Genomic DNA, 22,522 nt, shown 5'->3' with positions numbered 1-22,522 from the left:
GCCGGGGATTGTCGAGTTTGGACAACTGACGGCTTATCTTGTTGCTTAGATTAGGAATATTTTATTTTTGTTGGTTTAGAGTCTTTTATTTGAGTCTAGTTTCATATTTTAAGTTTGGTGTCAATTGCATGCTTTTACTTTCTCTTAGTTTTTCGAATTTGCATAATCTTAGTTGTTTCTTTACCTTAAAAAAATTCTAAGTTTGGTGTCTTCTTTGTGTTTTCCTTTAATTTTTCGAAAATTTGTGTTTGATTTTCTAAAAATTTCAAGTTTGGTGTCTTTTGTGCTTTTATTTACTTAAAAATTTTTTGAAAATTTGTTCTTGGTGTTCATCTTGAACTTCAAAGTGTTCTTGGTGTTCATCTTGACATTCAAAGTTTTCTTGTTTGTTTTCTCTATATTGATTCAAAATTTCTAAGTTTGGTGTCATTTTGTTGTTTTTCTCTTTCCTCATTAAAATTCAAAAAAAAAAAATATCCTTTCCTTTTTTACTCATAATTTTCGAATTTTTGCATTAATTTAGTCAAAGATTTTCAAAATCATATTTTTTAGTCAAGTCAAAATTCTAATTTCAAAAAAAAATTGATTTTTTTTCAAATCTTTTTCAAAAAAATCAAATCTTTTTAATTTCTTCAATCATATCTTTTCAATCAAATCTTTTTCAAAATAATTTTCAATCATATCTTTTTTTATTGCTCTTTTCAAAATCTTCTTAATCAATTAATTAATTTAGTTTTTAATTTGCTTTGATTTTATTTTCTTTTAGTTTTTGAAATTTTATTTTATTTTCCATTTATTTTATTTTATTAATTTCGGTTACTTTTAATTAAAATAAAATAAAAACAAAAAAATAATATCAACATCATCTCCCTTTCTCCATCATGGACCTAAGTGGGAATGAGCAGTCCAGAAGGACTCTGGGGTCATATGCCAACCCCATTACAGCTGCATATGGGAGTAGCATCTGTATACCCCCCATTAAAGCAAGCAGCTTTGAGCTAAATTCTTAACTCATTATCATGGTGCAGCAAAATTGCCAGTATTCCGGTCTTCCACAGGAAGAACCTACTGAGTTTCTGGCACAGTTCTTACGGCGCGCTCTTAATTGCGTTGGAAAGTAGACATCCAAGGCTTTAAACAAGAGGATCATGAATCCCTTTATAATGCCTGGGAGAGGTACAGAGGTATGCTAAGGAAATGCCCCTCTGAAATGTTTTCAGAGGGGGTACAGTTAGACATCTTCTACTATGGGCTTACAGAAAAAGCTCAGATGTCTCTAGACCACTCAGCAGGTGGATCTATACACATGAGGAAAACGATTGAAGAGGCTCTAGAGCTCATAGATACAGTTGCTAGAAATCAACATCTATACTCAAGCAGTGAGTCCTCTATAAAAGAAGAAGCCATGGCAGTAACTACTGATCCTAATCCTCAAGAACAGATTGTTGAACTTAAACAACAATTACTCCTGATGACAAAACAGTTAGCCGAATTCAAAGAGATGTTCCAAGAAACTAAAATTGCTAACAAAAATATAGAATCACAGTTGAATCAAACAAAACTGCAGCTATCTAAACAGATAACAGAAGAGTGCCAAGCAGTTCAACTAAGGAGTGGGAAGACATTGAACAATTTGGCTCAAAATGGCAAAAATCCAAGAAAGGAACAACTGACAGAGGATGACCAAACCACTGCCCAAAATCCCTCTGAGGACAATAAGAGCCCAGAGAGGAATACTTCTGGCGTTCAAATGCCAGAAAAGGGGGAAAAGCTGGCGTTAAACGCCCATTCTGTACCCAATCCTGGCGTTCAAACACCAATGAGGAATCAGACACCTGAGAGTGCTGATAATAACCCCTCTAAGAAGGCTTCTCCAACCACCTCTGTAGGGAATAAACCTGCAGCAACTAAGGTTGAAGAATATAAAGCCAAGATGCCTTATCCTCAGAAACTCCGCCAAGCGGAACAGGATAAACAATTTGCTTGCTTTGCAGACTATCTCAGGACTCTTGAAATAAAGATTTTGTTTGCAGAGGCACTTGAGCAAATACCTTCTTATGCTAAGTTCATGAAAGAGATCTTAAGTCATAAGAAGGATTGGAGAGAAACTGAAAAGGTGTTTCTCACTGAAGAATGCAGTGCAGTCATTCTGAAAAGCTTACCAGAGAAGCTTCAAGATCCAGGAAGCTTTATGATACATGCACATTAGAGGGCGCTTGTACCAAGACAGCCCTATGTGACCTTGGAGCAAGTATCAACCTAATACCTGCATCCACTATCAGAAAGCTTGGGTTGACTGAAGAAGTCAAACCAACACGGATATGTCTCCAACTTGCTGATGGCTCCATTAAATATCCATCAGGCATGATTGAGGACATAATTGTCAAGGTTGGGCCATTTGCCTTTCTCACTGACTTTGTAGTGCTGGAGATAGAGGAGCACAAGAGTGCAACTCTCATCCTAGGAAGACCTTTCCTAGCAACTGGACGAACTCTTGTGACTGAAGGAATCGTCCTTGGGCACAAAATTTCAAGCAAGGGAATAGAGGTGGATCAAGCAAAGGTAGAGGTAATTGAAAAATTACCACCACCTGCCAATGTTAAGGTAATCAGAAGCTTCCTGGGGCATGCAGCATTCTACAGAAGGTTTATAAAGGATTTTTCAAAAATTGCAAAACCTCTGAGTAACCTGCTAGCTGCTGACACACCATTTGTGTTTGACACAGAGTGTCTACAGGCGTTTGAGGCCCTGAAAGCCAAACTGGTCACAGCACCAGTCATCTCTGCACCAAACTGGACATTACCATTCGAACTAATGTGTGATGCCAGTGACCATGCCATTGGTGCAGTGTTGGGACAGACGCACAACAAGCTTCTGCACGCCATTTATTATGCTAGTCGTGTTCTAAATGACGCACAGAAGAATTACACAACCACAGAAAAAGAGTTACTTGCAGTAGTTTATGCCATTGACAAGTTTAGATCCTATTTAGTAGGATCAAAAGTGATTGTGTACACTGATCATGCTGCTCTTAAATACTTACTCACAAAGCAGGATTCAAAACCCAGGCTCATAAGATGGGTGTTGCTTCTGCAAGAGTTTGATATAGAAATAAGAGACAGAAAAGGGACAGAGAACCAGGTAGCTAATCACTTGTCCCGGATAGAACCAGTAGCTGGGGCGTCCCTCCCCTCTACTGAGATCTCAGAGACCTTTCCAGATGAGCAACTCTTTGCCATTCAGGAAACATCATGGTTTGCAGACATTGCAAACTATAAAGCTGTGAGGTTCATACCCCAGGAGTACAGCAGGGTGCAAAGAAAAAATTAATTTCAGATGCCAAGTACTACCTATGGGATGAGCCATATCTCTTTAAGAGATGTGCAGACGGAATGATTCGAAGATGTGTACCTAGAGAGGAAGCACAAAAGATCCTATGGCATTGCCATGGATCACAGTATGGGGGATATTTCGGAAGTGAGCGAACAGCCACTAAGGTCCTCCAATGTGGTTTCTACTGTCCTACACTCTATAGGGATGCCCGAGAGTTTGTGCGTAACTGTGACAGTTGCCAAAGAGCTGGTAACTTGCCTCATGGTTACACCATGCCTCAACAAGGGATCTTAGAGATTGAGTTGTTTGATGTATGGGGTATTGACTTCATGGGTCCTTTCCCACCATCATACTCAAACATTTATATTCTGGTGGCAGTAGACTATGTATCTAAATGGGTAGAAGCAATTGCCACACCCAATAATGATACTAAGACCGTGCTGAAATTCCTCCAGAAACACATCTTCAGCAGGTTCGGTGTTCCCAGAGTACTAATCAGTGATGGGGGCACTCATTTCTGCAATAAACAGATGTCCTCTGCTATGGTCAGATATGGGATTAACCACAAAGTGGCAACTCCGTATCATCCACAGACAAATGGGCAAGCTGAAGTCTCTAATAGAGAGCTAAAAAGAATCCTGGAATGGCAGGAAAACGCCAGTAAGGGGCACTCTGGGCGTTAAACGCCAGAATGGATACCATTCTGGGTGTTTAACGCCAGTAAAGGCACCATTTTGGGCGTTAAACGCCAGAATGGGTACCATTCTGGGCGTTTAACGCCAGAATTGTAGCATCCTGGGCGTTCAGCAAAATGCCCAGTGATAAAGGGGTTTCTGGCATTTAACGCCAGCCAGGGCACCTGGCTGGGCGTTAAACGCCCATAATGGGCACCAAATGAGCGTTAAACGCCAGAATGGATATCATTCTGGGCGTTTAACGCCAAAAAGGTAGGGGAAGGAGATTTTGCTTTCCACTTCAAATTTTTTCACACTTTCATGTTTTGACCCATAATTTCCTACATAAACATGTTACAAATTTTCATCATTCACCCTCACATTTCAAAAATTCAACAATTTCCTCAATTATTTTTCAAATCTCTTTCAAATCCTTTCCAAATCTTCTTCAAAAACTCAAGTATTTTCTCAAATTCTTTCCATATCTTCTCAAATCTCTTCCAAAACTTGCGAAATCCCTCCCCCTCCCTTATAAATACACATTCGGCCATCCCCCTCTCTTCACCATTCGAATTTGCTTCTCCTCCTCTCTCTCCCCTTTCCTTTCTTTTGCTTGAGGGCAAGCAAACCTCTAAGTTTGGTGTGCTTTTCCGTGATCACTAAGCTAAGGCTAATCAAGATCATGGCTCCTAAGGGAAAACAATCCAATTCAAGAGGCAAGAAAGAGAATACTCCAAAGAATTTTTAGAGTCAAGAGAGGTTCTTAACCAAAGAACATGTGGACCATTACCTCAAAATAATGGGTCTAAGGTCAGTGATCCCGAAAGTTAAATTCGATCTGAAAGAAGACGAATATCCGGAGATCCAAGAGCAAATTCGAAACAGAGGATGGGAAATTCTAGCCAATCCTGAGACAAGGGTTGGAAGAAATATGGTTCAGGAATTCTACTCAAATCTGTGGCTGACAGATAAGCAGAGAATGACTAGAACTGCTTTCCATACCTATAGGACCATGGTCAGAGGGAGAACTATTTACTTCCATCTGGACAAAATAAGAGAGGTCTTCAAACTACCTCAACTACAAGATGATCCTGACTCCTTTAACAGGAGAATGGTGAGAGCAGATAAGGGGTTGGACCAAGTTCTAGAGGATATATGCCTCCCTGGAACTAAGTGGATAACCAATTCAAAAGGTGTCCCAAACCAACTCAAGAGGGGAGATCTCAAACCAGTTGCAAGAGGTTGGCTAGACTTCATTGGGCGTTCTATATTGCCCACTAGCAACCGTTCTAAGGTCACTGTCAAGAGGGCAGTGATGATTCACTGCATTATGCTGGGAAAAGAAGTGGAGGTTCATCATCTGATTTCTTGTGAGATTTACACAATTGCAAACAAGAACTCCACTGAAGCCAAACTGGCTTACCCAAGCTTAATCTCTCTTCTATGTAAAGATGCTGGGGTGAGGATGGGAGTAGATGAATTCATCCCAATTGATCATCCAATCACCAAGAAGTCAATGGAAGGACAAATGCAAGACAACTCTATCAAGAGGAGGGCGCAGGAATTCCTCTCTGAACTTCCTGAAATTGACTACTGGGCCTTCCTAGAAGCATCTGTTGCCAAGCTGCAAGAAGCCATGGAATGAATCAAGGAAGAACAAGATAATCAAAACTGCATACTCTGCAAATTGCTGAAGGAACAAGAGAAGCAGGGGCGTGAGCTACAGGAGCTAAAGTGCCAGAAGCTCTCCCTTGAAGGGTCAAACACCCCACAAATTGAGGGAGCATCTACTTTTCAAAATCAAGGTTGTTGAGTCCTAACTCTGTGATAACCTTTATTAGTAGGAACCTATTTTAGAGTCATTTAAATTTCTATTTTTAGTTTTCTGTCTTCTATTATTATTGGTCTTCTCTTATATTTATTTTTGAGTCTTGTCTTTATTCCATGATTAATAAAATTTAAAGTTTATGTCTTAAAGTTATGAATGTCCTATGAATCCATCACCTCTCTTAAATGAAAAATGCTTTAATCACAAAAGAACAATAAGTACAAGGTTTCGAATTCATCTTTGAAACTAGTTGAATTAGTTTGATGTGGTGACAATACTTTTTGCTTTCTGAATGAATGCTTGAACAGTGCATATGTCTTTTGAATTTGTTGTTTAAAGAATATTAAATTTGTTGCCTCTTAAAAGAATGATGCAAAAGGAGAAATGTTATTGAGGATCTGAAAAATCATCAATTTGATTCTTGAAGCAAGAAAAAGCAATGAATACAAAAAAAAAAAGAAGCAGAAAAAGCCAATAGCCCTTTAAACCAAAAGGCAAGGGTAAAAATAAAAAGGATCCAAGGCTTTGAGCATCAGTGGATAGGAGGGCCTACAAGAATAATATCCTGGCCTAAGTGGCTAAACCAAGCTGTCCCTAACCATGTGCTTGTGGCGTGAGGGTGTCAAGTGAAAACTTGAGACTGAGCGGTTAAAGTCGTGATCCAAAGCAAAAAGAGTGTGCTTAAGAACCCTGGACACCTCTAATTCGGGACTCTAGCAAAGCTGAGTCACAATCTGAAAAGGTTCACCCAGTTATGTGTCTGTGGCATGGATGTATCCGGTGGTAATACTGGAAAACAGAGTGCTTTGGGCCACGGCCAAGACTCATAAAGTAGCTGTGTTCAAGAATCAACATACTTAAACTAGGAGAATCAATAACACTATCTGAATTCTGAGTTCCTATAGATGCCAATCATTCTGAACCTCAAAGGATAAAGTGAGATGCCAAAACTATTCAGAGGCAAAAAGCTACTAGTCCTGCTCATCTAATTGGAGCTAAGTTTCATTGATATTTTGGAGTCTATAGTATATTCTCTTCTTTTTATCCTATTTGATTTTCAGTTGCTAGGGGACAAGCAACAATTTAAGTTTGGTGTTGTGATGAGGGGATAATTTATACGCTTTTTGGCATTGTTTTTAGTATGTTTTTAGTAGGTTTTAATTAGTTTTCGTTATATTTTTAGTAGTTTTTATTTAAAATTCACTTTTCTGGACTTCACTATGAGTTTGTGTGTTTTTTTGTGATTTCAGGTAATTTCTGGCTGAAATTGAGGGACCTGAGCAAAAATCTGATTCAGAGGCTGAAAAAGGACTGCAGATGCTGTTGGATTCTGACCTCCCTGCACTCGAAGTGGATTTTCTGAAGCTACATAAGCCCAATTAGTGCGCTCTCAATTGCGTTGGAAAGTAGACATCCAGGGCGTTCCAGCAATATATAATAGTCCATACTTTGTCCAAGATTTGATGGCCCAAACTGGCGTTCAAAGTGAGCACCAGAATTCCCGGCGTTAAACGCTGGAACTGGCACAAAAGTGGGAGTTAAACGCCCAAACTGGCACAAAAGCAGGCGTTTAACTCCAAGAGAAGTCTCTACACGAAAATGCTTCAATGCTCAGCCCAAGCACACATCAAGTGGTCCCAGAAGTGGATATTTACGTCATTTACTCATTTCTGTAAACCCTAGGCTACCAGTTCTCTATAAATAAGACCTTTTTGCTATTGTATCTTTACCTCATGACACATTACACGTTTCATTTTGTATCTTCTACGGCATGAACTCGCGAGTGTTGGGCGTTAGTGACAGACGCAAAAGAATCACTGGATGCTATTCCGACATGATCGAGAACCGACAGATGATTAGCCGTGCTGTGACAGAGCGCGTTGAACATTTTCACTGAGAGGACGGGAGGTAGCCATTGACAACGGTGAAACCCAACAAACAGCTTGCCTTGGAAGGAGCCTTGCGTGCTTGAAGAAGAAGACAGTAGGAAAGCAGAGATTCAGAAGATGGAGCATCTCCAAAACCTCAACCTGTTCTCCATTACTACAAAACAAGTATTTATTTCATGTTCTTTTACTTTTTACAATTAAATCTCAGAGTTATTGATATCCTGACTAAGAGTTACGAGATAACCATAGCTTGCTTTAAGCAAACAATCTCCGTGGGATCGACCCTTACTCACGTAAGGTATTACTTGGACGACCAGTGCACTTGCTGGTTAGTTGTGCAGAATTACAAAAGTGTGATTGTGATTTCGTGCACCACCCATCCAGCACCCAATCCTGGCGTTCAAACGCCAATGAGGGATCAGACACCTGCAAGTGCTGATAGTAACCCCTCTAAGAAGGCTTCTCCAACCACTTCTGTAGGGAATAAACCTGCAGCAACTAAGGTTGAAGAATATAAAGCCAAGATGCCTTACCCTCAGAAACTCCGCCAAGTGGAACAGGATAAACAATTTTCCCATTTTGCAGACTATCTCAGGACTCTTGAAATAAAGATTCCATTTGCATAGGCACTTGAGCAAATGCCCTTTTATGCTAAGTTCATGAAAGATATCTTAAGTCATAAGAAGGATTGGAGAGAAACTGAAAGAGCGTTTCTCACTGAAGAATGCAGTGCAGTCATTCTGAAAAGCTTACCAGAGAAGCTTCAAGATCCAGGAAGCTTTATGATACCATGCACATTAGAGGGTGCCTGTACCAAGACAGCCCTATGTGACCTTAGAGCAAGTATCAATCTAATACCTGCATCCACTATCAGAAAGCTTGGATTGACTGAAGAAGTCAAACCAACCCGGATATGTCTTTAACTTGCTGATGGCTCCATTAAATATCCATCAGGCATCATTGAAGACATGATTGTCAAGGTTGGGCCATTTGCCTTTCCACTGACTTTGTAGTGCTGGAAATGGAGGAGCACAAGAGTGCAACAGGAATCAGAGGAAATAAAAGTACCTCTGAAAATCCCTCAGGAAGAGGAGAAACCTCCTAAACCTGAGCTCAAACCACTACCACCATCCCTGAAATATGCATTTTTGGGAGAGGGTGACACTTTTCAAGTGATCATAAGCTCTGCTTTAAATCCACAGGAAGAGAAAGCACTAATTCAAGTGCTAAGGACACACAAGACAGCTCTTGGGTGGTCAATAAGTGACCTTAAGGGCATTAGCCCAACAAGATGTATGCACAAGATCCTACTAGAGGATGATGCTAAGCCAGTGGTTCAACCACAGAGGCGGCTAAATCCAGCCATGAAGAAGTGGTGCAAAAAGAGGTCACTAAGTTACTAGAGGTTGGGATTATTTATCCTATTTCTGATAGCCCCTGGGTGAGTCCTGTCCAAGTTGTCCCCAAGAAGGGAGGCATGACAGTGGTCCATAATGAAAAGAATGAACTAGTTCCCACAAGAACAGTTACAGGGTGGCGTATGTGTATTGATTACAGAAGGCTCAATACAGCCACCAGAAAGGATCATTTTCCTTTACTATTCATAGACCAAATGCTAGAGAGACTAGCAGGTCATGAATACTACTGCTTTTTGGATGGCTATTCAGGCTACAACCAAATTGTAGTGGATCCTTAAGACCAAGAGAAAATAGCATTCAAATGTCCATCTGGAGTATTTGCTTACAGAAGAATGCCTTTTGGTCTCTGTAATGCACCTGCAACCTTTCAGAGGTGCATGCTCTCTATTTTCTCTGATATGGTAGAGAAATTCTTGGAAGTCTTCATGGATGACTTCTCAGTATTTGGAGACTCATTCAACTCCTGTCTTGATCATCTAGCACTTGTCCTGAAAAGGTGCCAAGAAACTAACCTGGTCTTGAACTGGGAAAAATGTCACTTTATGGTGACTGAAGGAATTGTCCTTGGGCACAAAATTTCAAGCAAAGGATCCAAGGCTTTGAGCATCAGTGGATAGGAGGGCCTAAAGGAATAAAATCCTGGCCTAAGCGGCTAAACCAAGCTGTCCCTAACCATGTGCTTGTGGCGTGAAGGTGTCAAGTGAAAACTTGAGACTGAGCGGTTAAAGTCGTGGTCCAAAGCAAAAAAAGAGTGTTCTTAAGAGCTTTGGACACCTCTAATTGGGGACTTGGGCAAAGCCGAGTCACAATCTGAAAAGGTTCACCCAGTTATGTGTCTGTGGCATTTATGTATTCGGTGGTAATACTGGAAAACAAAGTGCTTAGGGTCACAGCCAAGACTCATAAAGTAACTGTGTTCAAGAATCAACATATGTAACTAGGAGAATCAATAATACTATCTGGATTCTGAGTTCCTATAGAAGCCAATCATTCTGAACTTCAAAGGATAAAGTGAGATGCCAAAACTGTTCAGAGGCAAAAAGCTAAAAGCCCCACTCATCTAATTAATACTGATCTTCATAGATGTTTTTGGAATTCATTGTATATTCTCTTCTTTTTATCCTATTTTATTTTTAGTTGCTTGGGGACAAGCAACAATTTAAGTTTGGTGTTGGGATGAGCGGATAATTCATACGCTTTTTGGCATTGTTTTTAGTATGTTTTTAGTATGTTTTAGTTAGTTTTTATTATGTTTTTATTAGTTTTTAAATAAAAATCACTTTTGTGGGCTTTACTATGAGTTTGTGTGTTTTTCTGTGATTTCAGGTATTTTCTGGCTGAAATTGAGGGACCTGAGCAAAAATCTTATTCAGAGGCTGAAAAAGGATTGCAGATGTTGTTGGATTCTGACCTCCCTGTACTCAAAGTGGATTTTCTGGAGCTACAGAAGCCCAATTGGCACGCTCTCAATTGCGTTGGAAAGTAGACATCATGGGCTTTTCGGCAATATATAATAGCCCATATTTTTCCCGAGATTTGATGGCACAAACAGGCGTTCCAAGTCAGCTCAAGAATTCTGGCGTTTAACTCCAGAACTGGCACAAAAGCTAGAGTTAAACGCCCAAACTGGCATAAAAACTGGCGTTTAACTCTAGGAAATGTCTCTACACATGAAAGCTTCAATGCTCAGCCCAAGCACACACCAAGTGGGCCCCGAAAGTGGAATTTTACAATAAACACCATAGCTTACTCATTTTCTGTAACCCTAGGTCACTAGTTTACTATAAATACTACTTTCAGTGATTCATCTTGTACCTCATGACACTTTTACACGTTTCTTGTAGTGTTCTCTACGGCATGAGTCTCTAAACCCCATTGTTGGGGGTGAGGAGCTCTGCTGTTCTTCATGAATTAATGCAATTACTACTGTTTTCCATTCTATCACGCTTGCTTCCACGTCTAAACCTTGTCTGTGGTATTCTGAGTAGGATCTGGGAAGGGATGACTGTGACGAGCTTCAAACTCGCGAGTGTTGGGCGTAGTGACAGACGCAAAAGGATCAATGGATCCTATTCCGACATGATCGAGAACTGACAGATGATTAGCCGTGCGGTGACAGTGCATTTGGAACATTTTTACTGAGAGGACGGGATGTAGCCATTGACAACGGTGATGCCCAACATAAAGCTTGCCATGGAAGGAGTCTTTCGTGCATGAAGAAGAAGACAGTAGGAAAGCAGAGGTTCAGAAGACAAAGCATCTCCAAAGCCTCAACCTGTTCTTCATTACTGCATAACAAGTATTTATTTCATGTTTTTTTACTTTTTACAATTAAATATGAGAATTACTGATATCCTGACTAAGAGTTACAAGATAACCATAGCTTGCTTCAAGCCGATAATCTCCGTGGGATCGACCCTTACTCACGTAAGGTATTACCTGGACGACCCAGTGCACTTGCTGGTTAGTTGTGCGGAGTTACAAAAGTGTGATTGTAATTTCGTGCACCACCTATGTTATGAATTCTACATTCATAATGAGTGAGTAGTTCTATAACTTGGATGGGAGTTGATTGAAAGGAAGACCTTGAGTTGGAATGCTTAAAAGAAAAATTGTAATTGGATTTATTGTTGGTTTGCCCTTTAGTCACCGACACCAATCCTTTTCAATTGAGTGGATTGGGACTTGTGAATAGAAATAGCTTTCCAACTTGTTTGACTTTCTCTTACCTAGTAAGGGATAACTAAACAGAACAACCCTCAATTATCAATTAATCTTGAGAATACTCCAACAAGAATAGGGCTTCCAACTAATCTACTCCCAGCCGAGGCTTTTATTTAAAATTACACAAATTCTCTAATTTATTTTCTTGTTATTCAACTCAAACCATTTTTTTGAAAACATCTAATTAATAAAATAGCACACCTTTCTGCAACTCGTTAGGAGACGACCTGGGACTCATACTCCCAGTATTTTAATAAAAATTGTGTGACAACCTTCTAAATTGATAAGCGGATTTCTGGTTGGTTAAGAACTGTACTTGCAACGTATCTCTTATATTAATTTCTTAACTCACCAATTTCCGCCACGTCAATTTTTGGCGCCGTTGCCAGGGAGTTGCAATAGAGTGCTAAAGTTATTAATTTGAATTTATTTATTTGCATTTTATTTTATTTTGCTACTATGAGCTGCATGTTTCTTTGGTTAGATGACGCGTTCACTTCCTGATCCAAGCTTGCCAGTATTCGATCCTGAGATTAAAAGAACTATTTTACGAATAAGGCAAGCTCGGCGTCGGTTAGTCCTCTCTGAGGGCGGATCTGAAACGTCACTTGAGGAAGAAACAGGCTGCCTTTCTGCTGATTCGGTTGATTTACGTGCAGGTGACATGACAGCACTTAGGAGAATTACTATCCAGGAGGCTGGAGCCCCTTATTTTTCAATGCAACCGTTTCAAGCGCATCACCCAGCGGTGGCTACGAACTTTGAAATAAAAACAGCACTGCTCAATTTGATGCCCAAGTTTCATGGCTTACTTGCTCAAGAACCTATCAAGCACCTTAGAGACTTCCAAGCAGCCTGTTCTACTGTCAGGCGTGATGGTGCAGATGAAACTTCAATTTTGTTAAAAGCCTTCCTATTCTCTATTGAGGGAAAGGCGAGAGAATGGTACTACACTCAACCCGCAGGAACTGTATCCGACTGGGATACACTTAGAAGATAATTTTTAGAAAAATTCTTTCCAGCTGAAGTTACTGATAAACTGAGGAAACACATCTCCATGATTGTTCAGGATGAATTCGAGACTCTCTATGAATACTGGAAGCGCTTCAACAACCTTCTGGAAGCATGCCCCCACCATATGATTGACAAGATAGTGTTGCTCGGCTACGTCACTCAGGGTATGAGCCCCCAAGATAAGACCACATTGGAAAGTACTAGCAATGGGTCCATGAAAAAGTACAAGACCACTGATGAGGCATGGCAATTGAACAGCGATTTAGCTGAATCTACTCGGAATCACAGGCAAAAACAAGGCCATTCAAAAGCTGTTGCAGAAGTATCCTCTAGCAGAGAGACTGCTGCTCTAACTCAGAGTATCTGTGAAATGACCAACTTACTAAAGCAGATGCAATTGAATCAACAACAAAGTTAGCAAGCTCAACCTTCTCCACCACAGCAAAGCCAACAGTTAGTCCCACAAAGAGTTTGTGAAATCTGTGCTGATTATAGCCATTATACTGATGAATGTCCGCAGCTCCAGCAGGAAGATAATACCGTGGCAGCCACTCATAACTTCTATGACCGCCCCAACCAAGGGTACAATCAAGGTGGCAGTTACAACCATGGATGGCAGGACAATTCTAACCAGAATTGGAGGGACAACAATAACAGAGGAGGCAGAGACAATTAGGGAAATCAGAGGTGGAATAATAACAACAACAGGCAGCAGAACCAGAACCAGCCATACAGAGCACCTCACCTGAGGCAATCCCAAGGACCACTGAATAACCAACAGCAGACCTCTCAGATCACTTATCCTTCTTCATCTGCTAATGATGAGTTACTACAATCTATTGATCAGAGACAACAGGCCATGGAAAATAACCTTAATTCTACTCTAAATGGTCTGAACTCTACCTTGCAAGCTCTTATCTCACAGATTGGATCAATGAATAACTCCAATAACCAGCCTTTGAGCTCTAGTGGAATCCCCTCTCAACCATTACCCAATCCAAAGGGTGGCATCAATGCCATCACCCTAAGGTCCAGAACCACACTATAGGAGAGGAATCAGGAGGAGCCAAACCCACCAGAACACGCCTCAGCTGAAGAGGTAGTGGAAGTAGAAGATGTTGAAGAGGAAGAGGACATACAGGACATGGTTGATGAAGAAGAAGTTCAACCACGGGAAGAAGCACCAGAGGATGCTGAAGCTCTGAAGGACACCATTCCCATTCCATTTCCACAACTTGCAAGGAAGCCCAGGAAGCAGCTGGAACCTGATCCCAAAATGGTAGAAATATTCAAAAAGGTTGAGGTAACTGTTCCCCTTTTTGATGTTATTCAGTAGGTACCTAAGTACGTAAAGTTTCTAAAAGATTTATGTATACATAAAGACAAAATTAATGAATTAGAAACTATTCCTTTAGGTAGTTCTATATCTGCTTTAATGGGAGGTATACCTGAAAAGTGTAGTGATCCAGGTCCATGTATGGTTAATTGTGTTATTGGTGGTGTGATATTTTCTGACTGCATGTGTGATTTAGGAGCATGTGTTAGTATAATGCATTTGTCTATATATGATAATTTGAGGCTCCCTCCCTTAAAAAGGTTGGCAGCTCATTTTGTGTTAGCAGATAGAAGCATTATTACAGTGGCTGGAGTTGCTGAAGATGTATTAGTGGGCATTAAGGGGCTCACCTTTCCCATTGATTTTTATATCCTGGAGATGCCCCAAAATGACTCAGAAAAGCCATCATCAATCCTACTCGGAAGACCATTCCTGAAGACCTCAAAGTTCAAGTTGGATGCTTTTTCAGTAACATACTCTTTTGAAATAGATGGCCGAGTAGTAATCTTCAATCTGAATGGAGCTATGAAGCATCCTCCAGAGGATCATTCTATCCTCCAGTGTGACATCACAGATGAAACTGTGGCTAAAGTTCACCAGGAGGAATTTGAAGAGAGGTACATAGGACAAGGTCCAAGTGTGGGGACATTCTCAAAGGACAATGAAAGTGCTTTACCATTGTTACCAGCTCCAGACACCCCAGAGCCTGACCATGAGCAGAAATTAGAATTGAAACCCCTCCCTCCACACCTCAAATATGCTTACCTTGAGGACAAGCAGAAGTTTCCAGTTATTATTGCAAGGGAACTCACTTCTCCACAAGAAGAGCAGCTACTTAGTGTGCTGAGAAGGCACAAGAAGGAAATTGGTTGGAGTTTGGCAGACATAGTAGGCATCAACCCTCAAGTTTGTGAGCACAGAATATTTTTAGAAGAGGGAGCAAAGCCTGTCCATCAACCCCAGAGAAGACTAAACCCCACTATCTTAGAGGTTGTCAAAAAGGAAGTGACCAGACTACTGGAGACAGATATCATCTACCCCATCTCAGACAGTGAATGGGTAAGTCCAGTACAAGTGGTGCCCAAGAAGTCTGGAGTCACTACAGTGAAGAATGAGCATGGAGAGCTCATGGTAACCAGAGTTCAGAACGCCTGGAGGGTCTGCATTGACTACAGACGCCTAAACCAGGCCACTCGTAAGGATCACTATCCTCTTCCATTCATTGATCAAATGCTGGATCGCTTGTCAGGTAAATCACATTATTGTTTCTTAGATGGTTACACAGGCTATTTCTAGATTCATATAGCTCCTGAAGATCAGGAAAAGACCACTTTTACATGTCCTTTTGGGACTTATGCTTACAAAAGAATGCCCCTTGGCTTGTGTAATGCACCAGCTACTTTCCAAAGGTGCATGATGAGTATTTTCTCTGATCTTATTAAGGACTGTATGGAGGTTTTATGGATGATTTTAGTGTATATGGTGACTCCTTTACTCTTTGCTTGGATAGTTTATCTAGAGTGTTAGATAGTTGTGTCAGTACAAACCTTGTATTGAATTTTGAAAAATGTCACTTTATGGTCAAACAAGGGATTGTACTAGGACATGTTGTGTCTAATACTGGTATTTTTGTAGATCCAACAAAGGTGGATGTTATTTCTAGTTTACCTTACCCCTCTTCTGTGAGGGAAGTCTGTTCGTTCCTTGGCCATGCAGGTTTTTACAGGAGATTCATTAAGGACTTCAGTAAGGTAGCTCTTCCCTTATCTAGACTACTGCAGAAAGATATTGAGTTCGAGTTCAGTGAGGATTGCAAACAAGCGTTTGATAAGCTGAAGACCGCCCTGACTCAAGCTCCAATTGTGAGAGGACCAGACTGGAGCCAGCCATTTGAAATAATGTGTGATGCTTCCAACCATGCAGTAGGTGCAGCACTGGCTCAGCATGAAGGTAAGGACCCCTTTGTAATTGCTTATGCGTCTAAAACTTTAGATGCCACTCAGTCTAATTATACTACTACTGAGAAAGAGCTTCTTGCTATTGTTTTAACTCTGGATAAATTTCGAGCCTATTTACTTGGTACAAAAGTAGTAGTGTACTCAGATCACGCAGCTCTAAAGTATCTATTAGCTAAAAAGGAATCCAAACCAAGGCTTATACGTTGGATACTGCTACTACAAGAATTTGATTTAGAAATTAAGGATAGGAGTGGTAACCAGAATCTAGTGGCAGACCACTTGAGTCGCCTTGAGCACATTAAGCATGACTCCACTCCTATAGCTGATAATTTCCCATTTGATAACCTGCAAGCAGTATCTGAAGTAGTCCCTTGGTATGCACCTGTAGCTAATTATCTAGTTAGCCGCACTTTTCCTCCAAACTTTACTAAGCATCAAAGAGACAAGCTGAAAAGCGAGTCTAAATATTATATATGGGATGACCCATATTTATGGAGATGTGGCGCTGACCAGGTAATTAGACGGTGTGTGCCTCAATCAGAATTCCAGTCCATCTTAGAGGCCTGCCTCTCATTTGAGAGTGGAGGACATTTTGGCCCTCAAAGAACAGCTAGAAAAATCCTAGACTGTGGATTCTGGTGGCCTACTCTTTTTAGAGACGCTGCTGAATTTTATAAATCTTGTTTCCCATGCCAAAAATTTGGTAATATATCCAAGAGGGATAAGATGCCTCAACAAATTGTGCTTTTCTGTGAAGTTTTTGATGTTTGGGACATTGACTTCATGGGTCCATTTCCAAATTCTATTGGTTATTTTTATATATTGTTAGCTGTGGATTACGTTTCCAAATGGGTGGAAGCAATTCCTACCCACTAATGATGCTAACACTGTTGTTTCCTTTGTTAGAAACCACATTATTTGTCGCTTTGGATCCCCACGAGCAATCGTGAGCGATCAAGGCACCCATTTTTGTAACAGGGGACTAACAGGATTAATGAAGAAGCATGGGATAATTCATAAAATTGCAACAGCCTACCATCCTCAGACTAATGGGCAAGCCGAGGTGTCAAACAGAGAGATAAAGCGTATATTGCAGAAGATAGTCAAACCTCATAGGAGAGACTGGAGCACCAGGCTACAAGATGCACTTTGGGCATACAGAACAGCATACAAGACACCCATTGGGATGAGTCCTTTCTGCTTAGTTTATGGAAAAGCCTGTCATCTCCTAGTTGAAGTAGAGCACAAAGCCTTTTGGGCAGTAAAAGAGTGCAACATGGGATTTGAAATAGCTGGAGCTGAAAGGAAATTACAACTGCAAGAATTAGAAAGCCTTCGCCTGGAAGCTTATGAGAACTCAAGGTTGTACAAGGAAAAGATGAAGGCTGTACATGATCAGCACATCAACAGGAAAGAGTTCCAACCTGGGGACTTAGTCCTCCTTTACAAATCTAGACTGAGGCTCATGCCAGGCAAGTTGAGATCAAGATGGGAAGGTCCATACAGAGTAGAGAAGGCTGAGCCGTACGGAGTTTTTCACCTAAGTCATCCTTCAAGCTCTGAACTCATTAAATTTAATGGACATCGTTTAAAGCTGTACCATGATGAGAAGTTGAAGAAAAACAAGGAGCTCAAGATCTTCCTCTTGGAAGATCCACACATAGCCGAAGACTGAGTTAGTGGAGCGTCCAACTTACGGACGTTAAAGCAAAGTGCTAGGTGGGAGACAACCCACCATGGTATGATCGTTCTTTTCTTTATTCACAGTTTTCTTTTTCGATAACTCTTCTCCTTATTCGCACATTTAGCTTTCATCTGCATTTGCATGTTTTTATTTAAAAAAAAATTCACGCAACGCGACCGCATCAATGACGCGTCCGCGTCGCAGGTGGCTCAGAAAGAATAAGAAAGCGAACAGAAAGTCATGCAGGAGCGTGGCTGGAGACGTGCCTTTGGCACAAATCGCCCCACGCATCCGCGTCAGGTGGAAAAAATTGGCCTCCCACGCGACCGCGTCACCCACGCGGCTGCGTGACATGAAAATCGACGTGAAAATGATGAATAGCCAAAAGTTATGCTGGAGTGGTGCTGGACTAGCGCTAGACGCACAGCCCTTACCACGCGAACGTGTGCCCCACGTGTCCGCGTCATATCCCAATAGTGGCCACTCACGCGGTCGCATGACCCATGCGATCGTGTCACCCAAAATTTGGCACAATAAGATTTTGAACAGAGAGTTGTGCGAGCGCGAGGCTGCCCTCGCGCCAGTAGCATAAACCGTGTCACGCGACCACATGACCGACGTGACCGCGTCAATTTGAATAAGCGCAATTCGCGCGAACGCGTCACCCACGCGTCCGCGTCGCTTGCGCCGCACAGCTTACCCTAAATTGCCAAAATATCTTATCTTTCTTTTCCCCAAATCCTATTTTCTCTTTTCCTTCCTTATTTCTTCCTTCTTCCTTCTTCCTTCTTTCTCACTTTCTACTTTCTCACCACCATTAACAAGGTTTTTCTTCTTATTTCCTTACTTTTCCATTATCTTTCCTATTTCTATGTTTTCTTCTTTTCTTTTCTTTTTACTTTCATTATCCATATTTTCTTTTTCTTTCTTTTTTTTCTTTTAATTGGTGTTAGAAATTTAATTGAGTCATTATTTCTCATTATACGCTTGTGGATTGTTGCAAAAATTGTTTGGCAATTATATATTACTTTTTAAAGGATTGCTTGCATGTTCAAATTATTATTTTCAATAGTTTATTCATCATGCATGCTACGTGTTTGTAAAAAATCCCATATGGCATTATGCATTTTCTACATTATTCTATTCTACTATTCAATGCTTGCTTTTCATCAATTCCCTTTACTATTTTATTAATTTAATTTAATTGTCAATACAAACGTGATGGTTAGTTTGTTACGAGTGATAACATATTTAACAAATTAAATGCTTGATCTATGCTACTCATGCCTTTTCCTGCATGCCAATAAACACCTTGCATTTAATTGTCATCAAATGCACTTTCTATATTTCCATTGGTGAACTTTTCACATGTAGTTATGACCATGTGTTAACGACATCCTCTTTACCGTGCATTGATTATCACTTATACCATCCTCTTCCTTGCTCTGTCCCTTTGAATTCATGTTACTTTCTTTTTCCCTTTTCAGGATGGCCACAAAGAAAGGAAAAGAGAAAGCTACTCCTAAACCACCAGCAAGAAGAGGAACAAAAAGAGCATTAGTGGAAGAGCCTTCTTCAACTGCAGTCAAACCCTCAACAAAGAGAATTAAGAGGATTATAAAGGTTGATGAAAAGGAGAAAGCCTTACCAGCAAAGGACACTGCGCGATTTCCCAATCGCTACTGTGAGCAGATGTTCCCTATCCTGGCGGAACGAAGTTACAACAACGAATACCTTCTTATCCTCCCGCCCAATATTGCTACCTTTGTTGAGCCGCAAATTGAACGAAGACAATGGGGTTTCCTACAGAGACAGCCAAGGCAGGCTAATCTTTCTTGGGTAGTTGAGTTCTACTCTAATTTCCACCTGCCAACCCTGCAGTCTGTCTATGTACGTCAGAAGCAAGTCCCCATTACAGAAGAGGCCATTCAACGAGCTATAGATCTTCCCCCTGCTCCAGAAGCATTGGATGCCTTTCAAGAAGCCGCACTCAAGCGCCAGATGTACCAATTGATTGGGACGCCGTTCTCAGAGTTATCACACTACCTGGCAGCAGATGGATCTACGGATACCATCGTTCCCGCCCTAAGGGAATATCGGCTTCAGCACTTACCTTGGAGGCTCACGTATGGGCACAGATCATGCCCCATTACGTCTTTCCGAACACTCACGAGTCCTCTTTCACTGCAGACATGGCCGTTCTACTATGGTGCATCCTTACAGACCAGCCTCTGAACTTACCAAGACACATCCGGAATGCCATGGGACACGTACAGATTACGGGCAACTTACCTTTTTCCGCCTTGGTCTCAGATCTCGTCTCAGCAGTCGGAGTCTCCTACAGAGCTGGGGACACCAAAGCCATGCTTCCACGGGATGATCAATACGTCCCTAACGGGAAATATATTAGACTTCCAGCAGCCACTACAAGCCAGCCTACCGAACTGGCTGAGGACATTCCTCCTTCCACACCACAAGCACCTACAACAACCCAACTGCTCTATCAGATACTTGAAAAGTTGGATCGGCAGGAACAGAAAGCTAAGCTGAGAGAGCGCCGTAACAACCGCCGATTCACATACCTTAAGGAGCTGATTATGGGAAAATTTAAGGACTCAGACACCCCGGACTCCACTTCTTTTACCAGCACAGGGAGCCATGACGGTCCCGACTGTGGAGATACTGCTACCAGCCCACCTTTGTTCCTGATAGATGGCACCGAGGACGGTGCAAAGCCTTAAATGTGGGGAGGTCGGTCAGTACCTGACTTTCGGAGGTAATTTCTCTTCCCTAACACCAATAAATTAGGATATTTAGTTAGTTTTTCTTTTGTAGAATAGGATAAATTGCATAGTAATAGATTAGTTGCATGCATGTTCTACTTTATTGAAAAGACAATAAGTTTCTTCTAAGACCCTATCTTTAGAACAAAATTTCACTAATTTTAATCAAAACTTTTATGTTAAAATTGCTTGAAGTTGTATTTGGAACATGATTTTTGAGCTAAAGAACACACAACCTGTGAGATTTGAGCCCAAATGTATGGTTACATTATTTAACCATAATTATTTTATTCTTGTGTGTTTACTTCTCTTTGATTGTAATCTAAATTTTGTTTCATCCTATATGTCCAATGTTTAATATATTTATATGTTTGCATATGATTGAGGCCATTACTTGTTTAAACTCACTTATCCAAATTAAGCCTACCCTTTCAATTACCTTTGTTAGCCACTTTGAGCCTTTAAATCCCATTTGTTCTGTATTTTACCACATTACTAGCCTTAAGCAGAAAAACAATTTTATACCCCAATTGAATCTTTGGTTAGCTTAAGATAGAATTGTGTGTGTTAATTAAGTATGGAAAATTGTGGGAACAAAAGATAATAAGGAAATGTGTCATGATAATACAATGGAAATTTGGGTACCTACTCATGTGAAACTATAAGAATTAAAAATCTATGTGCATTGATTAGCTATGTTTATTTTTAGTTTATGTTGAAAAAAAAATCCAAAAATATTCAATAAATAATTAAGGGGACAAAATTACCCCAATGCTAAGTTAAGAATTCAAAGATCAATGCATGTATGATAAAATTAAAATAAAAAAAATTGATACATGAGTATGGAATGTGAAAGAAAAATTTTGGGTAGCTGGGTGTAAATTTTAAGTTATATTGAATATATATATGTTGGGTTGAAGCTTGGGTTAAGTAAAGATTCAATTTATAATCTTACTTAGCCATATATGTATCCTTACCCTTACCTTGGCCCCATTACAACCTTGAAAAGACCTCATGATGTTTGCATTAATATATTAAATGTTGTTGATTGGTTAGGTGAAGAACAAAAATTAAAAAGCATGATTAGAGAAGGATAGAGTGATTGCCCTATACACTAGAGAGATTAGAGTGTACATACATCATCAGTGAGGGTTCAATGCTTAAATTCTATGTTCCTGCTTTCATGAGCTACCTTCTTGCATTTTTATCTGTTCTTACTATATAAGAATTGAATTAGTGGAGTTTGATTTGTGATTGTCTCGAAGAACCTGTTTACTTTTGATCAAGTAGACAAGAATCATATAGTTGCATTCATATACATAGGTTGCATTGCATTACATGAGTTTTACATGTTCCTACTCATTTATTTTATCTCCCTCAACTAAGCATGAGGACTTGCTGATGTTTAAGTGTGGGGAGGTTGATAAACCACTATTTCATGGTTTATATTGTGCTTAATTGTATGGTTTTATCAATTCTTTACCCACTTATTCATATGATTGGCATGCATTTATATTTCCTTCCTAAAATTATTACATGATTGAATATTTGCTTCCTAAAGACTTTTAATTATGTATCTTAATTCTCCTTCATTCCATTAGATGCCGTGATCTATGTGTTAAGTGTTTCAGGCTTTATAGGGCATGAATGACTTGGAGATTGGAAAGGAAGCTTGCAAAAATGGAAGGAACACAAGAAATTGAGGAGATGAGCAGCGAGAAGTGACGCGGACGCATGGTTCACGCGACCGCGCGACATAGAGGAAATCACAGTGACACGGACACATGGCTCACGCGACCGCGCGGATTGGAACTGCACAAGTGACGCAGAGGCGTGGACGACATGCACGCGTGGCAAGGCAAAACGCCGAATGACGCATCC

This window comes from Arachis ipaensis, chromosome B06, assembly GCF_000816755.2.
Source record: "Arachis ipaensis cultivar K30076 chromosome B06, Araip1.1, whole genome shotgun sequence".
In the NCBI taxonomy this organism is placed as follows: Eukaryota; Viridiplantae; Streptophyta; class Magnoliopsida; order Fabales; family Fabaceae; genus Arachis; species Arachis ipaensis.
The sequence above is the reverse complement of the archived record's forward strand: the minus strand, read 5'-3'. Positions refer to the sequence as shown.